At 46.4% G+C, this 10,495-nt stretch overlaps 1 long non-coding RNA gene across 2 annotated transcripts; it reads left to right on the forward strand.

Annotated features, from left to right (window-relative positions):
* Positions 1–4,259: 4,259 nt before the first annotated feature.
* On the forward strand, positions 4,260–10,201 carry LOC125526427. Of its 2 annotated transcripts, none has more exons than XR_007291668.1 (4): positions 4,260–4,485; positions 5,993–6,096; positions 6,221–6,389; positions 9,803–10,201. It is a non-coding gene; the product is annotated as an uncharacterized LOC125526427 (long non-coding RNA). The 2 variants fall into 2 exon arrangements; XR_007291669.1 differs by having other exon boundaries at positions 6,227–6,389.
* Positions 10,202–10,495: the final 294 nt, after the last annotated feature.

Here is a 10,495-nt window from a genome sequence, read left to right on the forward strand (position 1 = left end):
GCAAACTCCGGCGAACCTTGCTCAGACCCTGCTCAGGAGATTTCCTTCAGCCAAACTGAATTTTTGGCTACCAAAGTGAGTTTACTGAAGTTTTCCACTTATTATTGAAAGGAGTCACAAGGCAGTGTACTCTCCCTGTTAAATCGACCAAGCAACCAGAGGAGTACCTGAAGATTAACACTGATGGTGCTTACAATGAGCAGAATGCTCAGGGATGATTGGGATTTTGCATTCGTGATAATGATGAAACACTTCAAGGGCTGGAGTGGGACACTAGCAGAAGTATATGTTTAGGCTATGAGCCTCATCGTGGATTTAAGCTTGGGCCGTATTATCACCGACGCTGATTCAACAATTCTTCAGAGTGCTCTCACACGTAGTGATTATGATTTGGGTGCCATGGTATGCTCTTCAGAGTTCATACAAGCCATGTTCCTATTGCTTATCAGTTTCATAGATATTAAAGTTGTGCCGTGTAAACATGTTTGTAATTCTGTTGCTAATGGTGATCGTATGGCACCAGCTGGCACTATGTATTGGCATCATTATGCACAGGATCGTAAACCCAGCTATCTTGCTGTACCACGTGCGTGATAATGCCCACCTGTTTCGTGCAAAAAAGGAAGCCATTTGTTTGGTTAATTAGAGTTGTGAACCAATCTGTTTCAGTCGACGCCGGACCTGAGCATCCAATAATCGACACAACTGCAGTTTCGTTCAGTTATAGGGAACCTTGTGCTACTAATTGAAAAGCCAGTAGTATGTGTTCTGATTACTTAGCATGTCACTGGATATACTCTAGCTAGAACTTGCAAGTTCTGCCGAGTTGTTCTTCGTTGTTTGCAGAATAGTCAACCAATTATCATGTTCAGTCAGTAATTAACACTACTAGATCATTGATGGCGCGCGTTGCCGCGCGCGTCCATTTTGAATGTTATAGGGTAGTGTTAATTTTTTTTCCTAAAAACATGCAGTTCAAGTTTATTTTCAACATGAGAGTGCAACATGAATGTTGCATCAGATTCATTGGGCTCGTTATGGGGACTTATTTTTTTGCATTGCTCCATTGACCCCAGCTCAAATCTTATCTCTTCTCTGATTTCTTATCTTTATTTTTTAGATGTTCTATGATTTACCCCTAAAAAAAGATGTTCGATGGGTTGGTAGCTAGTGATTTCAACAAATATATGGATCGGAGGTTAGAAAGGCATCGTTGCACATATCTATTTCATTTTAAAGAACGTAATGGTTATTTAGTTCAAACAATGTCAATATTTGGGAACATACGTCTGGTATTATTTGGAATAAAATACAAGCAGAGCAAACCAGAAATACATAGCGTAGATTTCTCATCCAACCGTTGATGTATCAAAATGGCCGGTGTGCTAGCTGGTATCATGCAGAATATGTTGAATCTTCAAAACCACTATATCTGAAGGAAAACATTTACAGAATTTACTACTCTCCCTCCATTTGAAAATAAGTGTCTCAACTTTAGTACAACTTAGTTATTACAAAGTTGAGACACTTATTTGGGGCGGAGGGAGTATCATTGTTTAATTCAATCTAGAATAGAACAAAATCAGAAGATACAAATCAAACTGACAGCAAATTAGCATAGCCACTTACCCAAGATGGTGTGTTGCAGCACGTGTCTGTTTTGCAATATAATGGTAGCAAGTGTCCATAAGTATATCAAGTACTTGATGACTGAATTGAAAAGAAGTGTTATGTTTACCAGTGCCACTATTTTCCATCTCAAAACTGAATCAATTCATCATTCAACATGAAAGAAAAAATGACGCATCACTTAGTAGAGTAGCATAAGTTCTCAACATGCCCATAGTAATAGCATGAACAAGCAAAAATAGAGCTTACCGGAGTTAAGTAAAAGAAAGCGGTAATCTGATCAAGTCGGATACAGATACCTCAAATCTGGATGGTCGAAAGGAAAGTTTTTAATAAAACATGTCAACCTTATTCATAGAAACTGGAGATGAACAATTCCAATGTTTCCCGGTGGACTGTAAAAGGTCAATATCATTTCTCATTTAACATGTCTTGCTTTCAACAGATTTGTTTGTCAGTTAGATTGAATGTATGCTAAATCAGACTTGAAGTGTTACTCTATGGTTGAAGAGTTCCATAGGATCTGCAATAAGAAGGAAAAGTTTTGTAAGCTAAAAATCATCATCAAATGTGCAATCTAATCAGTTGGATCGAAGGTGTGCTAACTCAGATTTGAGGTGCTCTTCTCTGGTTAATTACATATAATCTACAATAAGGACATTTTCTTAAGCAAAAAATCATGTTCCAACGTACTATCAAATTGTAGTAGGTTGTTAAATAATCATCCCTCAAGTAGAACACGCAAGACAACTTGCTTTACAGTGAAGCAACATAATGTCTTAAAATTGTAAAGCTGTCAACCAAGGTAATCAATACAGAAATAGGTTCCCAGATAAAACAATTTATAGCACAATATCCATGGGAACGATGCATCGCAAACATTATATATGCAATATAAAACATAAAGATTATATTTGGTCATGTGATACCTGCAATATGATGTGAATCTTTGATTGCCTAATTCCACACAGATCCTCATTGTTCAAGCTAATGGCAATATCTCCTCCACAAAGCAGCATCCATGATATTTCCAATGTAAATGAACGCGGCCATAAAGAAAGGCACCAAAACTGATAAAAAAATGTCGGTCGACATATAGAAGATAAAAACAACATACAATGTTTCAATAGCAGAATCGTAATCCCAGAGGATGTACCAACAAAGGAGGACCTCTATCATCGTGACCTCTATGTTAAAGAAAATAATATGTGAAAATGTTTTTGCAAAGCTTTGGATTATTACCATGCTTTATTCATTCACAACAATTTACTACTCCTATGGTACGTCAGAAGGTCAATTACCTGTTTTGTACAAACCTATGGAAAGATGCTAGTTTCCAAAACTGATGGGGTCTGCACAATTTACGTAGACGGGGAAATTGCAAGAACAAAATTATGGAAATAGCACTAGAAAGATGGAAAAATGAAAAGGCGGGATACTTGCCTTTGGTACGTCAGAAGGTCAATTTCTCAGTAGCAGCATTCGCATATCCCTTGTGAGCATTAATGCAATCTTAGGTTAGCTCGCATATTATAAGCATCTCCAAACTTAAAATTAATGGTCGAACATCAACAAACATGTGTGGGTTCATAGTTTATTTGACAAAAAATGTAAGGAGCCCAGAGAAACAAATTTTCACCAGAATATGCATAATAAATTAGCAGTGCATACATCTTAGATCTTCTTGTATTATTACACCTTGAGTAGATGGATGCTTTTGCTGCACTTCTGTAGTAGAGTGTGATAAAAATATAGTATCGCTGCCAGTGTAGCATCACAAAGACAAACTTGAATTTTGCAAAGCACCATCTTCATACACATATTTTGTGACGCACTTGATTTATCTAACGTGACTACCTGGTGGCCGAGCTAACAATATCATCATTGCCGATTCCTGTTTGTGCCAAGGACGCCGAACTGGAACGAGCAGATGAGCAAGAGTTGGAAAATTGGGAGACCAGACCTTACAATCATCGAAGCCATGAAAGATTTGTGGCACATAATCGGGCACCTGTACCGAGGCAGCGAAGGATCGGAACAGAGAGAAATCTATCCAATAATCCCCACCGGCGAGGGGCGCACATCATCTGCCATGATGAGTGATTGCTTCCTATCGATCCCCTCCCGCAGCGACGGATCTCCTGCTCCGCCTAGGGCTCGCGAGAGGAGAGGTGCACGATGAGCGGAGATCAGCCGCTCTTCAGCGCCTCAACCTGGTCTGCGATGCCTCCTGCGACTTCAGGTATATGATGCAGGCGATGTACTTGCCGAGCTTGGGCTCGCCGGACATGGCTGCAGTGGTGGAGCAGACGCGCATTGCAAGGGCGGCGCCGCCGCAAAAGTGTGGCTAGGGTCTCTCCCCAAAGATCGCGAGAACAAGATGAGGTGGAGGCGATGCGGAGGGGCGATGGAGAGGCGATGCGGCGGTTTCGTTTTTCTTCCAGGTCGTGAGGGGGAGGAGAGGTCGGGAGGGGAGCGAGCTATTTCTTTTTTCCTAATCGTTGTGTGGTGCGCGCGCGCTATCAACCACGCTGGAACGGCCGCACCACACGACGGTGATTGGGATTTTTTTCCTCCATCCTCCCATTCCCCGTTCCCACTCCACTCCTCACTGCGCCGGCGACGAGCGAAACCCCAATCCCCCACGAAATCCCTAGGGCTTCGCGGCGAGCTAGCCGGCGACGAGTCAATTGACGGAGAAAGGCGACGCGCCCAGCGAAGGATCCCGCCCAGCATCCGACGGGTGAGGGCGGCGCGCGCGTGCCGGAGGAGGAGAAGGAAGCGGCGACGGGGAAGGAGAAGAAGAAGCGGCGGACAACCCGGAGACGCGAGATCCTGCTGATTCGACGCCTCGAGGTCAGTTTAACATACGATCCCCTCGTCCGCATATCTCTGCTTGCTGGGGTTTCGTCGCCGACGCCCTCGTCATCATCAACAACCGCAGGAGCGAATCAAATGGGGAGATTTGTCCACGAGATAGGGTCGGGGGTAGGGGGAAGGGGGAGGCGCTCCGGAGATTTTTTTCATGCCATTTGGGATGCTGCATCATTTGTTTTCCTCTTCCAGTACGTAGGCACAACAGTTGTGAGGATGTTTTTCTTGTAGGCAAATAGACATAGATAAGTAGGCAAATAAGCATTGTGTTTTTGCAGGCAAATCATAAATAGAGAATAGGCAATACTGTGTGTTTTTGCAGGCAATTCAGATAGAAGAGTAGGACCAATAAGCAGTTTTGGAATGATGTGGGCTTCTGTAGGTTATCAGATAGAGGGTAGGCAGGCAATAATCAGTTCAGAGAATAGGGATTCCTGTGTTTTTTGTTTTAGGCAAATGAGACAGAAGATAGCTCGCCGACGTCCTATGTCGACCTGCAAGAGTTGCGGTGCGGGGAGGGCGGCGTCACGGCGGGGCGGCACGGCATGAGCGTGTTCACGGGCTGGTGGAGGCTGGGGCCGTGCTCCCGCTCTAATGGCGGGTTATCCGAAGCAAGCACCCCGGCGTCCCGCCGGCGGGTGGGACGACTTGGCCACGTTTGCATCCCTGGGATGAACTGGATGTATCAATTAAGCTAGTAAAACTGGGACGACTTTAGTTCGATGAACTGGATGTATCAATTAAGCACAGCCAGGTTTCCCTCCGGTTAGAATGCATTCTAGATACAATATCAGGAGTTTAAAGCTGAATTCTATCTGCATTTCACCTTGTCCGCATTCCCCATTTTTTGCCAGCTTCATTCTGCATTTTCCAGCTTAGCGTGATGAATTCACACATGTCTGCACAAGCATGTTAAGTGGATAAATGCACGGATTCTTTATCTTAGCCTCTTTTTAAGCTAGCTATTTTTCTGACATTCACCCATACTGAGAAAGCTGTTATATAGTTCATGCACTAGCAAAGTAGTAAAAGATGAGGAGCTTGTGGATAGTGATTTTGTAGGTCTGAAATATCTATTTCTTATTTGTGCCTAAGCAACGCTTGAGAGGCTGCATTTTTTTTTACCTTTTTTGCTCAAGATCACGACTGATGCATATGTCAGAAATATTATGTCAATTGGTTCTCTCTTTTAATTTCGTATGATGTTTTGTATGCCTTTTTTGACGGTACTAACACGCATCATGTGTGTAGTCAATGCTGATGCTTAATAACGGATAGGACTGATAACTAGCAAAACACACGTATTTTCTTTTGCTATGCTAAATTGATACATACACGATGAAACCGACAATGATGAGAATTAGTGAATTCATGATGCTTTAATGTGGGCAAGGTTTGCTTTTATGTAGGCAAGGTTTGCCTCCAACAATCGAGCAAAGGGGTTTTACCACACCTGTTTTCTAACTCATATTTTTTTTTTCAAATGCAGGAAAAAACCAAAATTGAAAAACTAGGGGGGAGGGCATCTTTTTCAGTATCCCTGGAGTGGCAGTTTTTAAGATGGATGACTACCCATATCAACAGAATGGCGAGGTACAGTCGACTCACTTTTTTCCTTTTTCAGTCTCTCACGTGTTCCCACAACATTGCCACGACTTAGGCAGAGAATCACTGAGAACCATCGTTTTCATTTTTATTTCCCGTTTCTTCAATCAAGGTGCAGCAAGAACCGACGCGGCGGCCAGGAACAAAGATGTGGGTTTACAAGTCCGTAGGCGACCAAGAAATAAGCAGGTTCAGTCTGGGCAAAGGCATGGGACAACAAACGCATAGGGAAAGTCACAAAAGCTGACAAAAAACCAGAGGGTGGATACGGCAAGCTTCCCGTGATCTTTTCTTCCTTTTTTTCAAGTAGTTTTTAGTAGACAGCAACATCTTTGAGCATACCAGCCTAATTTACATCTTGATCATACCAGCATAATTTTCTTACTTCATTTGTTGTTGTTTTTCCCCTGCGGCTTTATTCACACTGCCAACCAGATGAAGCCAATATACACGAGGAAAAGGGGAATGGTCTTTTTGTTGGTTATGAGGAAGCCAAGAAATTGGAAACTCGCATATCCACCATGTCGTTAAAAAATTGGAAACTGTCGCACGTTTTTCGTTGTGACAGGTCGCCGCACCCACAACAACCAAAGTGCCCAAAATATACTTTCTAGCCACCGAAGAACCCAACCCGAATCACCTATCACAAGGAATAAACGGTGGACAAATTAGCGTACCCCCTCCCCTGGTGACCTAGGTCGCTGACCTCAACGAACCAAGTCGCCCAAAACCATCGAACCACCCAACCCGAATCACCTAACACGGGGGACAAAGTCGCCTACCCCCTCTCCCTTGGTGACCTAGGTCGTCGACCCCGACGAACCAAGTACCCCAAAACCATGGAACCACCCAACTCAAATCGCCTAACACGAGGGACAAACTCGCCTACCCCCCTCTCCCCTGGTGACCTAAGTCGTCGACCCCGACGAACCAAGTCCCCCAAAACCATGGAACCACTCAACTCGAATCGCCTAACATGAGGGACAAACTCGCCTAACCCCCTCTCCCCTGGTGATCTAAGTCGTCGACCCCGACAGACCAAGTCGCCCAAAACCACCGAAGCACCCAACCCGAATCACCTAACATGAGGGACAAACTCGCCTACCCCCATCTCCCCTGATGACCTAGGTCGCAGACCCCGATGAACCAAGTCGTCCAAAAGCACTGAAGTACCCAAGCCGAATTGCCTAACACGAGGGACAAACTCCCTCCCCCTCTTCCCTGGTGACCTAGGCCGCCTCACCAAACGAACCAAGTCGCCCAAAACCACCGAAGCACCCAACCCGAGTCGCCTAACACGACGGACAAACTTGCCTCCCCCTCTCCCCTGGTGACCTAGGTTGCCTCACCAGACGAACCAAGTCACACAAAACCAACGAAGCACCCAACCTGAATCGCCTAACACGAGGGACAAACTCGCCTCCCTCCCTCTCCCCTGGTGACCTAGGTCGCCGACCCCGACGAACCAAGTTGCCCATAACCACCGAAGCACCCAACCCGAGTCGCCTAGCATGAGGGACAAACTCGCCTACCCCCTCTCCCCTGGTGACCTAGGTTGCCTCACCAGACGAACCAAGTCGCACAAAACAAACGAAGCACCCAACCCGAATCGCCTAACACAAGGGACAAACTCGCCTACCCCACTCTCCCCTGGTGACCTAGGTTGCCTCACCAGACGAACCAAGTCGCACAAAACCAACGAAGCACCCAACCTAAATCGCGTAACACGAGGGACAAACTCGCCTACCCCCTCTCCCCTGGTGACCTAGGTCGCTGACCTCGACGAACCAAGTCGCCCAAAACCACCGAAGCACCCAACCCGAATCGCCTAACACGAGGCCAACCCGAATCTCCTAACACGAGGGACAAACTCTCCTACCCCCTCTCCCCTGGTGACCTAGGTCGCTGACCTCGACGAACCAAGTCGCCCAAAACCATCGAACCACCCAACCCGAATCACCTAACACGGGGGACAAACTCGCCTACCCCCTCTCCCCTGGTGACCTAGGTCGCTGACCTCGACGAACCAAGTCGCCCAAAACCACCGAAGCACCCAACCGAGTCGCCTAACACAACGGAGAAACTGGCCTCCCCCTCTCCCCTGATGACCTAGTTCGCTGACCTCGGCGAACCAAGTCGCCCAAAACCACCGAAGCACCCAACCTGAATCGCCTAACAAGAGGGACAAACTCGCATACCCCCATCTCCCCTGATGACCTAGGTCGCAGACCCCGACGAACCAAGTCGTCCAAAAGCACTGAAGTACCCAAGCTGAATTGCCTAACACGAGGGACAAACTCCCTCCCCCTCTTCCCTGGTGACCTAGGTCGCCTCACCAAACGAACCAAGTCGCCCAAAACCACCGAAGCACCCAACCGAGTCGCCTAACACAACGGAGAAACTTGCCTCCCCCTCTCCCCTGATGACCTATGTCGCCTCATCAGACGAACCTAGTCGCCCAAAACCAACGAAGCACCCAACCTGAATCGCCTAACACGATGGACAAACTCGCCTCCCCCTCTCCCCTGGTGACCTAGGTCGCCGACCCCGACGAACCAAGTTGCCCATAACCACCAAAGCACCCAACCCGAGTCGCCTAACACGAGGGACAACCTCGCCTACTCCCCTCTCCCCTGGTGGCCTAGGTTGCCTCACCAGACGAACCAAGTCGCACAAAACCAACGAAGCACCCAACCCGAATCGCCTAACACGATGGACAAACTCGCCTACCCCACTCTCCCCTGGTGACCTAGGTTGCCTCACCAGACGAACCAAGTCACACAAAACCAACGAAGCACCCAACCTGAATCGCGTAACACGAGGGACAAACTCGCCAACCCCCTCTCCCCTGGTGACCTAGGTCGCCTCACCAGACGAACCAAGTCGCACAAAACCAACGAAGCACCCAACCCGAATCGCCTAACACGAGGGACAAACTCTCCTACCCCCCTCTCCACTGGTGACCTAGTTCGCCGACCCGGATGAACCAAGTCGCAAAAAACCAATGAAGCACCCAACCCGAATCGCCTAACATGAGGGACAAACTCGCCTACCCCCCTCCCCTGGTGACCTAGGCCGCCGACCCCGATGAACCAAGTCGCACAAAACCAATGAACGACCCAACCCGAATCGCCTAACACAATGGACCAACTCGCCTACCCCTTCTACCCTGGTGACCTAGGTCGCCGACCCCGACGAACCAAATCGCACAAAACCAACGAAGCACCCAACCCGAATCACCTAACACGAGGGAGCTCACTGAGATCAAGGCTGGCCATCTGCACATTTTTAGAAGATTAAATGGGGATAGAAATTAATACATAAGCGTCATAATGTGAACGAGACAGTAGTATTTTTTCTCTTCTTTTTCTATTATGCAAGCGAACTCAACGAGCAGGGGACATTTTTTCACAATCACTGCTAGGTTCACATACCTGGGTCTCTTTTGTGTTTTTCTAAGCAATTATACTTTTAACTTTTTTAGCTCATCTCTTTTTTGATTTTCTAGGAAACTGGACCTTTTGTTCCTACTTTTGACCCTACTGATTATTGCCCAGTTTGTAAGAAACTGTACATTTTATAAGCAACTACAATAGCTTATTGCCCAGTTTTATCATACACAGATTATTAACATTTTTTCATACAACCATCAGGCAAGATTCTACACATTTAATTACTTTCCTTTTTTTTGCAGAAGAAAGGTGCAAGACAATAGTCAAGAAACAATTCAAGAGCCAGCAACTTTATCTAGCATCATGGTTGTACAGGAGGCAAGAACAGGGAGATCAGATTTGGGGCAAAGATTCAAGTCAGGCTTGCAACATTTTTTGGCTACATGGAGGCAAATCTGCAAGTAGTATAGCAATGGGGGGTAGGTACATCTGAGGAGTTCAACTAGCTATAGTAGAACTAAAAAGAATCTCATGGTCAAAAAAATTCCAACGACCCTGTTACCTTTCTGGCAGTTTGCCCAGTTCTGGCAATTTTTTTGCCCACATTTTCTTCAGATTGTTGCCTGATCAGCACAAAGAGTTGCAGAGAAAGATTGTTGACTGATCAGCACAAAGAGTTGCAGAGAAGGTTGTGTTCTTCACGATTTTTCCCATGATCTTTTTTCTACTGTGTTTTTGCTGTGGGAGGAGCCCCCGCTGCTAGGACAGGGGGTGGGTGGGGAGATCACGTAAGGGAGGGGAGATGTTTCTTTTTTCGTTTGTTTCCATGGGGAGACGTGGGCACATGAGGGGGATGGCAACTTCCTTTTTTGGCGCATGAGGGGATCGACGGGGGAAAACTTTCCAAAATTGCCGGCCGCGAGGTCGTTCCGCGTAGCGCGCGGGCGCTGTGTAGCAGCGTCCTTCTTTTTTTGCTGCGGCGAGTGGTTTACGCT

Source organism: Triticum urartu, unplaced genomic scaffold, assembly GCF_003073215.2.
Source record: "Triticum urartu cultivar G1812 unplaced genomic scaffold, Tu2.1 TuUngrouped_contig_10066, whole genome shotgun sequence".
Lineage (NCBI taxonomy): Eukaryota > Viridiplantae > Streptophyta > Magnoliopsida > Poales > Poaceae > Triticum > Triticum urartu.